Source organism: Coregonus clupeaformis, chromosome 29 (assembly GCF_020615455.1).
Source record: "Coregonus clupeaformis isolate EN_2021a chromosome 29, ASM2061545v1, whole genome shotgun sequence".
In the NCBI taxonomy this organism is placed as follows: domain Eukaryota; kingdom Metazoa; phylum Chordata; class Actinopteri; order Salmoniformes; family Salmonidae; genus Coregonus; species Coregonus clupeaformis.
This window is the reverse complement of record NC_059220.1, coordinates 2,669,842-2,682,341: the sequence shown is the minus strand read 5'-3', so window position 1 is coordinate 2,682,341 and position 12,500 is coordinate 2,669,842. Positions and strand designations below refer to the sequence as shown.

Sequence of the window (12,500 nt, the reverse complement as noted above, 5' to 3'; positions counted from 1 at the left end):
GCATATAGCTATAGAACCACAGTGACATGGTGCATATAGCTATAGAACCACAGTGACATGGTGCATATAGCTATAGAACCACAGTGACATGGTGCATATAGCTATAGAACCACAGTGACATGGTGCATATAGCTATAGAACCACAGTGACATGGTACATATAGCTATAGAACCACAGTGACATGGTGCATATAGCTATAGAACCACAGTGACATGGTACATATAGCTATAGAACCACAGTGACATGGTACATATAGCTATAGAACCACAGTGACATGGTGCATATAGCTATAGAACCACAGTGACATGGTGCATATAGCTATAGAACCACAGTGACATGGTGCATATAGCTATAGAACCACAGTGACATGGTGCATATATCTATAGAACCACAGTGACATGGTGCATATATCTATAGAACCACAGTGACATGGTGCATATAGCTATAGAACCACAGTGACATGGTGCATATAGCTATAGAACCACAGTGACATGGTGCATATAGCTATAGAACCACAGTGACATGGTACATATAGCTATAGAACCACAGTGACATGGTGCATATAGCTATAGAACCACAGTGACATGGTGCATATAGCTATAGAACCACAGTGACATGGTGCATATAGCTATAGAACCACAGTGACATGGTGCATATAGCTATAGAACCACAGTGACATGGTGCATATATCTATAGAACCACAGTGACATGGTGCATATAGCCATAGAACCACAGTGACATGGTGCATATAGCTATAGAACCACAGTGACATGGTCATATAGCTATAGAACCACAGTGACATGGTGCATATATCTATAGAACCACAGTGACATGGTGCATATAGCTATAGAACCACAGTGACATGGTGCATATAGCTATAGAACCACAGTGACATGGTGCATATAGCTATAGAACCACAGTGACATGGTGCATATAGCTATAGAACCACAGTGACATGGTGCATATAGCTATAGAACCACAGTGACATGGTACATATAGCTATATAACCACAGTGACATGGTGCATATAGCTATAGAACCACAGTGACATGGTGCATATAGCTATAGAACCACAGTGACATGGTACATATAGCTATAGAACCACAGTGACATGGTGCATATAGCTATAGAACCACAGTGACATGGTACATATAGCTATAGAACCACAGTGACATGGTACATATAGCTATAGAACCACAGTGACATGGTGCATATAGCTATAGAACCACAGTGACATGGTGCATATAGCTATAGAACCACAGTGACATGGTGCATATAGCTATAGAACCACAGTGACATGGTGCATATATCTATAGAACCACAGTGACATGGTGCATATATCTATAGAACCACAGTGACATGGTGCATATAGCTATAGAACCACAGTGACATGGTGCATATAGCTATAGAACCACAGTGACATGGTGCATATAGCTATAGAACCACAGTGACATGGTACATATAGCTATAGAACCACAGTGACATGGTGCATATAGCTATAGAACCACAGTGACATGGTGCATATAGCTATAGAACCACAGTGACATGGTGCATATAGCTATAGAACCACAGTGACATGGTGCATATAGCTATAGAACCACAGTGACATGGTGCATATATCTATAGAACCACAGTGACATGGTGCATATAGCCATAGAACCACAGTGACATGGTGCATATAGCTATAGAACCACAGTGACATGGTACATATAGCTATAGAACCACAGTGACATGGTACATATACAGTGGGGGAAAAAGTATTTAGTCAGCCACCAATTGTGCATGTTCTCCCACTTAAAAAGATGAGAGAGGCCTGTAATTTTCATCATAGGTACACGTCAACTATGACAGACAAAATGAGTTTTTTTTTTTCAGAAAATCACATTGTAGGATTTTTAATGAATTGATTTGCAAATTATGGTGGAAAATAAGTATTTGGTCAATAACAAAAGTTTCTCAATACTTTGTTATATACCCTTTGTTGGCAATGACACAGGTCAAACGTTTTCTGTAAGTCTTCACAAGGTTTTCACACACTGTTGCTGGTATTTTGGCCCATTCCTCCATGCAGATCTCCTCTAGAGCAGTGATGTTTTGGGGCTGTCGCTGGGCAACACAGACTTTCAACTCCCTCCAAAGATTTTCTATGGGGTTGAGATCTGGAGACTGGCTAGGCCACTCCAGGACCTTGAAATGCTTCTTACGAAGCCACTCCTTTGTTGCCCGGGCGGTGTGTTTGGGATCATTGTCATGCTGAAAGACCCAGCCACGTTTCATCTTCAATGCCCTTGCTGATGGAAGGAGGTTTTCACTCAAAATCTCACGATACATGGCCCCATTCATTCTTTCCTTTACACGGATCAGTCGTTCTGGTCCCTTTGCAGAAAAAACAGCCCCAAAGCATGATGTTTCCACCCCCATGCTTCACAGTAGGTATGGTGTTCTTTGGATGCAACTCAGCATTCTTTGTCCTCCAAACACGACGAGTTGAGTTTTTACCAAAAAGTTATATTTTGGTTTCATCTGACCATATGACATTCTCCCCAATCCTCTTCTGGATCATCCAAATGCGCTCTAGCAAACTTCAGACGGGCCTGGACATGTACTGGCTTCAAGCAGGGGGACACGTCTGGCACTGCAGGATTTGAGTCCCCGGCGGCGTAGTGTGTTACTGATGGTAGGCTTTGTTACTTTGGTCCCAGCTCTCTGCAGGTCATTCACTAGGTCCCCCGTGTGGTTCTGGGATTTTTGCTCACCGGTCTTGTGATCATTTTGACCCCACGGGGTGAGATCTTGCGTGGAGCCCCAGATCGAGGGAGATTATCAGTGGTCTTGTATGTCTTCCATTTCCTAATAATTGCTCCCACAGTTGATTTCTTCATACCAAGCTGCTTACCTATTGCAGATTCAGTCTTCCCAGCCTGGTGCAGGTCAACAATTTTGTTTCTGGTGTCCTTTGACAGCTCTTTGGTCTTGGCCATAGTGGAGTTTGGAGTGTGACTGTTTGAGGTTGTGGACAGGTGTCTTTTATACTGATAACAAGTTCAAACAGGTGCCATTAATACAGGTAACGAGGGAGGACAGAGGAGCCTCTTAAAGAAGAAGTTACAGGTCTGTGAGAGCCAGAAATCTTGCTTGTTTGTAGGTGACCAAATACTTATTTTCCACCATAATTTGCAAATAAATTAATTAAAAATCCTACAATGTGATTTTCTGGATTTTTTTTCTCAATTTGTCTGTCATAGTTGACGTGTACCTATGATGAAAATTACAGTCCTCTCTCATCTTTTTAAGTGGGAGAACTTGCACAATTGTTGGCTGACTAAATACTTTTTTTCCCCACTGTAGCTATAGAACCACAGTGACATGGTGCATATAGCCATAGAACCACAGTGACATGGTGCATATATCTATAGAACCACAGTGACATGGTACATATAGCTATAGAACCACAGTGACATGGTACATATAGCTATAGAACCACAGTGACATGGTGCATATAGCCATAGAACCACAGTGACATGGTGCATATAGCCATAGAACCACAGTGACATGGTGCATATAGCTATAGAACCACAGTGACATGGTGCATATAGCTATAGAACCACAGTGACATGGTGCATATAGCTATAGAACCACAGTGACATGGTGCATATAGCTATATAACCACAGTGACATGGTGCATATAGCTATAGAACCACAGTGACATGGTGCATATAGCTATAGAACCACAGTGACATGGTGCATATAGCTATAGAACCACAGTGACATGGTGCATATAGCTATAGAACCACAGTGACATGGTGCATATAGCTATAGAACCACAGTGACATGGTGCATATAGCTATAGAACCACAGTGACATGGTGCATATAGCTATAGAACCACAGTGACATGGTGCATATATCTATAGAACCACAGTGACATGGTGCATATCTATAGAACCACAGTGACATGGTGCATATAGCTATAGAACCACAGTGACATGGTGCATATAGCTATAGAACCACAGTGACATGGTGCATATAGCTATAGAACCACAGTGACATGGTGCATATAGCTATAGAACCACAGTGACATGGTGCATATAGCTATAGAACCACAGTGACATGGTGCATATAGCTATAGAACCACAGTGACATGGTACATATAGCTATAGCTATGGTCGTATTCCTGGCTTATTGGGGGTGTGGCTTTCAGTTAGTTATTTTTGGCCACCCCATCCCATGAGAGTGAATGTCATTCCAGTTAATCTGAATGTCATCCTAGTGCACTGCTTGCTATGAGTTCTATCTGATGGTGTTTACGTGTTTAGACAAAAAGACAATGTCTCGTTTGGAACACTGACATGTAGAGAGCATTACAAAAAAACATATATATATATTTTTTGAACTCGGTCTGATTGGGTGGGCCCAGCCGAGCCTACGCGGCTGATGGTGAGGTGTGTGTGTGTGTGTGTGTGTGTGTGTGTGTGTTTGTGTGTGTGACTATTACGAGTAGGGTGATGTGTTGTAGACTGCATTGTAAGAGAGAATGCTGGTTCTGTCCATCTTCTGCATTGTACCTTTCAGAGCCTGGTTAGTGGAATCAGGTGTGCAGGGCTAGTTCCAGGGCATCAACTACAATGTGCACTACCTTTGGGTCCCCAGGACCAGGCCGAAACACCGGCATAGAGAGAATGCCCAAGAAAATTCAGCTCACCTATAGAAGAGTTTCATATTGAAAGAGTCATTGGCTCATATCATTGGCTCATGTTGTAATAGCTATCAAGATGTTAGTCCTGATTTCCGCTCCTTGCCTGTCAGTTTGATAATTCAAGATTTTGTTCTGAAATGTTGAAGATTTTTTTTTTTTAATGGAGATTAATTAATGTTGCAATGTTTCAAATGTTTCAATGAGGTCAAAGGTTACAGGGTCAGAGCTCATAGAGCCAGTGTGGTGACTCAGATCTCTGTCATTTACTGATGAGATGTTGGACGTGATTCAGGGGATCAGTTTGAGCAAGGTCAGGCACAGAGATGATCTAGATCACACAATGTATAGTTATTTGAGATGCAAGGTGATTTGTGGATCAGTGATTATGCATAGTCTGACTGCAACGTAGTCAATCTCTAACACACATATTCACTTTGCTGTCACTTGACTCCCCTCTACACTGGGGTGATGCAACTAGACTACACAATCTCTACAACTAGCATCACAAAGCAAGAGGTTGTGTAGTTGTGTAGGGTTCAGGATGTGTAGTTGTGTAGTTATGCAGTTATGCAGGGTTCAGGTTGTGTAGTTGTGTAGTTGTGCAGGGGTTCAGGTTGTGTAGTTGTGTAGTTGTGCAGGGGTTCAGGATGTGTAGTTGTGTAGTTGTGCAGGGTTCAGGATGTGTAGTTGTGTAGTTGTGCAGGGTTCAGGATGTGTAGTTGTGTAGTTGTGCAGGGGTTCAGGTTGTGTAGTTGTGTAGTTGTGCAGGGTTCAGGGTGTAGAGGTTGTGTAGTTGTGTAGGGTTCAGGGTGTAGAGGTTGTGTAGTTGTGTAGGGTACAGGTTGTGTAGTTGTGTAGGGTTCTGGGTGTGTAGTTGTGTAGTTGTGTAGGGTTCAGGTTGTGTAGTTGTGTAGTTGTGTAGGGTTCAGGGTGTGTAGTTGTGTAGGGTACAGGTTGTGTAGTTGTGTAGGGTTCAGGGTGTGTAGTTGTGTAGTTGTGCAGGGGTTCAGGTTGTGTAGTTGTGTAGTTGTGCAGGGTTCAGGGTGTAGAGGTTGTGTAGGGTACAGGTTGTGTAGTTGTGTAGGGTTCAGGTTGTGTAGTTGTGTAGGGTTCAGGTTGTGTGGTTGTGTAGGGTACAGGTTGTGTAGTTGTGTAGGGTTCAGGTTGTGTAGTTATATAAATAAATTAATAGATAGTGAATAAGTCACTAAGTCATTGGGGAAAACCCTGTAGTGCTTAGTAAGTGCACTGAGTGTTCAAAATATTAGGAACCCTTTTGCCCTCAGAACAGCCTCAATTCGTTGGTGCATGGACTCTACAAGGTGTCGAAAGCGTTCCACAGGGATGCTGGCCCATGTTGACTCCAATGCTTCACAGAGTTGTGTCAAATTGGCTGGATGTTCTTTGGGTGGTGGACCATTCTTGATACACACGGGAAACTGTTGAGCGTGAAAAACCCAGTAGCGTTGCAGTTCTTGACACAAACCGGTGCGCCTGGCACCTACTACCATACCCCGTTCAAAGGCACTTAAATATTTTGTCTTGCCCATTCACCCTCTGAATGGCACACATACACAATCCATGTCTCAATTGTCTCAAGGCTTAAAACTCATTCTTTAACCTGTCTCCTCCCCTTCAGCTACACTGATTGAAGTGGATTTAACAGGTGACATCAATAAGGGGTCATAGCTTTCACCTGGATTCACCTGGTCAGTCTACGTCATGGAAAGAGCAGGTGGTCCTAATGTTTTGCGATTGGGTTGAGGTGTGTTGAGAACGTTGCCTGTCCTTCTCTGACTCTGCATAAGAGCACACTTAATAGTATACAGAAACCTCTGAATGCGTCTCAAATGGCACCCTATTTTCTATGTTGTGCACTACTTTTGACCAGGGCAAAGTTGTGCACTACATAGGGAATAGGGTACCATTTGGGATGCATCCTCTGTCCTCTTATTCAGAAGCCTCTGGTCCTTCTGCTGCAAAGGATTGTGGCATTCCAAGGCTGTCACAATCTCCAGAACATTCCATAATTACTGTTGGTGGTGGGTAATTAATTAGTTAGATTCCATTTGCATCAAAAAAGAAGAATGGGAAAAAAACATGTGTTCTGACATGTGTTCTGTTCTCTCTCTCTCTCTCTCTCTCTCTCTCTCTCTCTCTCTCTCTCTCTCTCTCTCTCTCTCTCTCTCTCTCTCTATCTCTCTTGTTGTCACCTCCTCCCCTCTTCCCCTCCCCCACCCTCCTCCCTTCTGTAATGTGTAGTTTTCCCCTCCTCCTCCTCTCTTTTTCCATCCTCCTCTCTTCTCCTCCTCCCCTCCCCCTACCTCTCCTCTCCTCCACTCCTCCCCTCCTCCTCCTCCCTCCCTCCCTCCCTCCCCCTCCCTCCCCTCCCTCCCCTCCCTCCCCCTACCTCTCCTCTCCTCCACTCATCCCCTCCCCTCCCTCCCTCCCTCCTCCTCCTCCTCTCTTCTCCTCCTCCTCCCCTCCCTCCCCCTACCTCTCCTCTCCTCCACTCATCCCCTCCTCCTCCCCCCCCCTCTCCCTCCTCTCTCCTCCTCCTCCTCCCCCTACCTCTCTCCACTCCTCCCCCCCTCCTCCTCTCCTCTCCTCCCTCCCCTCCTCTCTCTCTCTCCTCCTCCCCTCCCCCTACCTCTCCTCTCCTCCCCTCCTCCACTCCTCCTTCTCTCTGTAATGGTGTAACCTTCTTGCCTCTCGGAGTGACAGGACACATGTCCACACTTATCTCCTTCCTGCTGACCACTCAGCTCTTCTCCTGCCAGAATATAACCGTCCTGCAGTCAGTCAGTGTGTCCCAAATGGCATCCTATCCCCTAAATAGTGCACTACTTTTGACCAAAGCTCTATAGGCCCATTTAGGGTGCACTCAGTCAGTTAGAGCCACTGGACTAGAATAGCATCAATACCCTCCGCCTCAGGCTTACCTTACTCTACATCTTAGTCCCAAATGGCACCCTATTCCCTATGTGGTGCACTACTTTTGACCAGGGCCCTAGTCAAAAGTAGTGCACTACAAAGGGGAATAAGGTGCCATTTGGGAACTACCTTTCTGGCACTAGCCCTGCACTGCCACGCTGATATACACTAGACAGCCATTCACACTGGTCTGCCAGCCCTGTCCGTTCTTCCTTTTTACGTCTGGGGCAGGTTTCCCTGACACAGATAAAGTCCTGCACTAAAAAGCGATGGATAATCTTTATTGAGAATGCTGTTTAGTCCCGGACTAGGCTCAATCTGTGATTCGGAAAGTATTCAGCCCCCTTGACTTTTTCCACATTTTGTTACGTTACAGCCTTATTCTAAAATGGATTAAATAAATCATCAATCTACACACAATACCCCATAATTACAAAGCGAAAACAGGTTTTAGACATTTTTGCAAATGTATTACAAATAAAACAGAACAGAAATACTTTATTTACATAAGTATTCAGACCCTTTGCTATGAGATTTGAAATTGAGCTCAGGTGCATCCTGTTTCCATTGATCATCCTTGAGATGTTTCTACAACTTGATTGGAGTCCATCCGTGGTAAATTCAATGGATTGGACATGATTTTGAAAGGGACACATCTGTCTATATAAGGTCCCACAGTTGACAGTGCATGTCAGAGCAAAAACCAAGCCATGAGGTCGAAATAATTGTCCCTAGAGCTCTGAGACAGGATTGTGTCGAGGCACAGATCTGGGGAAGGGTAGCAAAAAAGTCTGCAGCATTGAAGGTCCCCAAGAACACAGTGGCCTCCATCATTCTTAAATGGAAGAAGTTTGGAACCACCGAGACTCTTCCTAGAGCTGGCCGCCCCCGGCCAAACTGAGCAATAGGGGTAGAAGGGCCTTGGTCAGGGAGGTGACCAAGAACCCGATGGTCACTCTGACAGAGCTTCAGAGTTCCTTTATGGAGATGGGAGAACCTTCCAGAAGGACAACCATCTCTGCAGCACTCCGCCAATCAGGCCTTTATGGTAGAGTGGCCAGACGGAAGCCACTCCTCAGTAAAAGGCACATGACAGCCCGCTTGGAGTTTGCCAAAAGGCACCTAAAAACTCTCAAACCATTAGAAACAAGATTCTCTGGTCTGATGAAACCAAGATTGAACTCTTTGGCCTGAATGCCAAGTGTCACATCTGGAGGAAACCTGGCACCATCCCTACGGTGAAGCATGGTGGTGGCAGCATCATGCTGTGGGGATGTTTTTCAGCGGCAGGGACTGGGAGACTAGTCAGGATCGAGGGAAAGATGAACGGAGCAAAGTACAGAGAGATCCTTGATGAAAACCTGCTCCAGAGCGCTCAGGACCTCAGACTGGGGGCGAAGGTTCACCTTCCAACAGGACAACGACCCTATCCGAATGCACTGTAGATTAGAACCAGGCTTACTATGTGCTGTTGTTGTGTTCTAAGTGGTAATGTCTGTGTCCTTCCTTGTTCTGTATGGCTAGCACAGGAGGCTGCTGAGGGGAGGATGGCTCATAATAATGACCGGAACGGAGTAAATGGAATGGCATCAAACACCTGGAAACCATGGAAACCATGTGTTTGATTTATTTGATACCATTCCACTCATGTCATTACCACGAGCCCAGTCTCCCCAATTATGGTCCCACCAACCTCATGTGATGGCGAGACACATTCTTCAGTCTTAGTGGTAATTACAGGCTATAGGAGATAACATGATATTATTATCTAATGCCTTAGTGTTCTCTCTCTCTCTCTCTCTCTCTCTCTCTCTCTCTCTCTATCTCTTTCTCTGTCTCTCTCTCTCTCTCTCTCTCTCTCTCTCTCTCTCTCTCTCTCTCTCTCTCTCTCTCTCTCTCTCTCTCTCTCTCTCTCTCTCTCTCTCTCTCTCTCTCTCTCTCTCTCTCTCTCTCTCTTTCTCTCTCTCTCTCTCTCTCTCTCTCTGTCTCTCTCTCTCTCTGTCTCTCTCTCTCTCTCTCTCTCTCTCTCTCTCTCTCTCTCTCTCTCTCTCTCTCTCTCTCTCTCTCCTCGTCTGCATCCTAAATGGCACCCTATTCCCTATATAGTGCACTTATTTTGACCTTATGGGCCGTGGTCAACAGCAGTGCACTAGAGACTGTTCCTCCCACGCAACCAGAGGAGGAAAGCTGAAGGTGGCACAGGGACAGGCTGAAGGACAAGGGTGGCAGGGACAGGCTGAAGGACAAGGGTGGCAGAGACAGGCTGAAGGACAAGGGTGGCAGGGACAGGCTGAAGGACAAGGGTGGCAGGGACAGGCTGAAGGACAAGGGTGGCAGGGACAGGCTGAAGGACAAGGGTGGCAGGGACAGGCTGAAGGACAAGGGTGGCACAGGGACAGGCTGAAGGACAAGGGTGGCACAGGGACAGGCTGAAGGACAAGGGTGGCACAGGGACAGGCTGAAGGACAAGGGTGGCACAGGGACAGGCTGAAGGACAAGGGTGGCACAGGGACAGGCTGAAGGACAAGGGTGGCACAGGGACAGGCTGAAGGACAAGGGTGGCAGGGACAGGCTGAAGGACAAGGGTGGCAGGGACAGGCTGAAGGACAAGGGTGGCAGGGACAGGCTGAAGGACAAGGGTGGCTGGGACAGGCTGAAGGACAAGGGTGGCAGGGACAGGCTGAAGGACAAGGGTGGCAGGGACAGGCTGAAGGACAAGGGTGGCAGGGACAGGCTGAAGGACAAGGGTGGCACAGGGACAGGCTGAAGGACAAGGGTGGCACAGGGACAGGCTGAAGGACAAGGGTGGCAGGGACAGGCTGAAGGACAAGGGTGGCAGGGACAGGCTGAAGGACAAGGGTGGCACAGGGACAGGCAGAAGGACAAAGGGTGGCACAGGGACAGGCTGAAGGACAAGGGTGGCACAGGGACAGGCTGAAGGACAAGGGTGGCAGGGACAGGCTGAAGGGACAAGGGTGGCACAGGGACAGGCTGGAAGGACAAGGGTGGCAGGGACAGGCTGAAGGACAAAGGGTGGCACAGGGACAGGCTGAAGGACAAGGGTGGCACAGGGACAGGCTGAAGGACAAGGGTGGCACAGGGACAGGCTGAAGGACAAGGGTGGCACAGGGACAGGCTGAAGGACAAGGGTGGCAGGGACAGGCTGAAGGACAAGGGTGGCAGGGACAGGCTGAAGGACAAGGGTGGCAGGGACAGGCTGAAGGACAAGGGTGGCTGGGACAGGCTGAAGGACAAGGGTGGCAGGGACAGGCTGAAGGACAAGGGTGGCAGGGACAGGCTGAAGGACAAGGGTGGCAGGGACAGGCTGAAGGACAAGGGTGGCAGGGACAGGCTGAAGGACAAGGGTGGCTGGGACAGGAGAGGACAGGATGGAAATGGCCACAACGGTGATTCCACTGGGAACGTGTAGTCCGGAGACAGCTGGGTTGATCACTAGACCAGCCACTGGGAACGTGTAGTCCGGAGACAGCTGGGTTGATCACTAGACCAGCCACTGGGAACGTGTAGTCCGGAGACAGCTGGGTTGATCACTAGACCAGCAGTAAGGTAGGAAGGCTTCCTAAGATCTGACTTCTCCTTTCTTCTTCTTTTTGCTGTACTTCACAAGTCTAATTCATGACCTCATCTGGTCCAGTCAGCCAGTCAGTCAGCCAGCCAGTCAGTCAGTCAGTCAGTCAGTCAGCCAGTCAGCCAGTCAGCCAGTCAGTCAGTCAGCCAGTCAGTCAGTCAGTCAGTCAGTCAGTCAGTCAGTCAGTCAGTCAGCCAGTCAGTCAGTCAGCCAGCCAGTCAGTCAGTCAGTCAGTCAGTCAGCCAGTCAGCCAGTCAGTCAGTCAGCCAGTCAGTCAGTCAGTCAGTCAGTCAGCCAGTCAGTCAGTCAGCCAGTCAGCCAGTCAGCCAGTCAGTCAGTCAGTCAGTCAGTCAGTCAGCCAGTCAGCCAGTCAGTCAGCCAGTCAGTCAGTCAGTCAGTCAGCCAGTCAGCCAGTCAGTCAGCCAGTCAGCCAGTCAGCCAGTCAGCCAGCCAGCCAGCCAGCCAGTCAGTCAGTCAGTCAGCCAGTCAGCCAGTCAGTCAGCCAGTCAGCCAGTCAGTCAGCCAGCCAGTCAGTCAGTCAGTCAGTCAGCCAGTCAGCCAGTCAGTCAGCCAGTCAGTCAGTCAGTCAGCCAGTCAGCCAGTCAGTCAGTCAGCCAGTCAGCCAGTCAGCCAGTCAGTCAGCCAGTCAGCCAGTCAGCCAGCCAGTCAGTCAGTCAGCCAGTCAGCCAGTCAGCCAGTCAGCCAGCCAGTCAGTCAGTCAGCCAGTCAGCCAGTCATTCAATCTACTTCATCTGGTCCAGTCATTCAGTGAGTCGCATAACTTGGTGTTGGGCTCTGGCTCGCTATGAATCCTAGGAATGAGATGGCCGAGCCTCTTCTGACACTCGGCTTTATGACCTTTGACCCTGGTCCTGCGTCGGGTGTCCTCTTCGTTTTAACAGGGTAATAGGAGCTTTGGACCAGGGCAGGCCTGTATAGTAGATTAATGGGTTGTCACAGACAGATCAGGCTTATATATGCCATCTAACATATCATTTTATACAATGTGATAGTACAGTGAGTGCAATAATGTTTTATAGTTGTGTGTGATCCCAGTGAGGAATTGAACCCGAAACACTGGTGTTGCTAGCGCTACTGGTTGTTCCATTGGCCTATTCCCGTGGTGCTGCGGTAGAAAAGCTAATTTAAAAATGTTGTTCTATTTTGTTTCTAAACACTATTTTGACACTTTGGTTGTATATTTGTGGAAGTATGATTAGTTGTGTTCTTTCTATACCTGGCTGCATTTAGCCTTTGTGACTTTAGCTGAGTTGGTTATTCTTC

The 12,500-nt window shown here is 47.3% G+C and overlaps 1 protein-coding gene across 2 annotated transcripts in view; it reads left to right on the top strand.

Annotated features, from left to right (window-relative positions):
- The window catches only part of slc8a3 (solute carrier family 8 member 3), a 158,912-nt gene that overhangs the window by 21,100 nt on the left and 125,312 nt on the right, over positions 1 to 12,500 (top strand). The gene's annotated exons all lie outside the window — the stretch shown is intronic.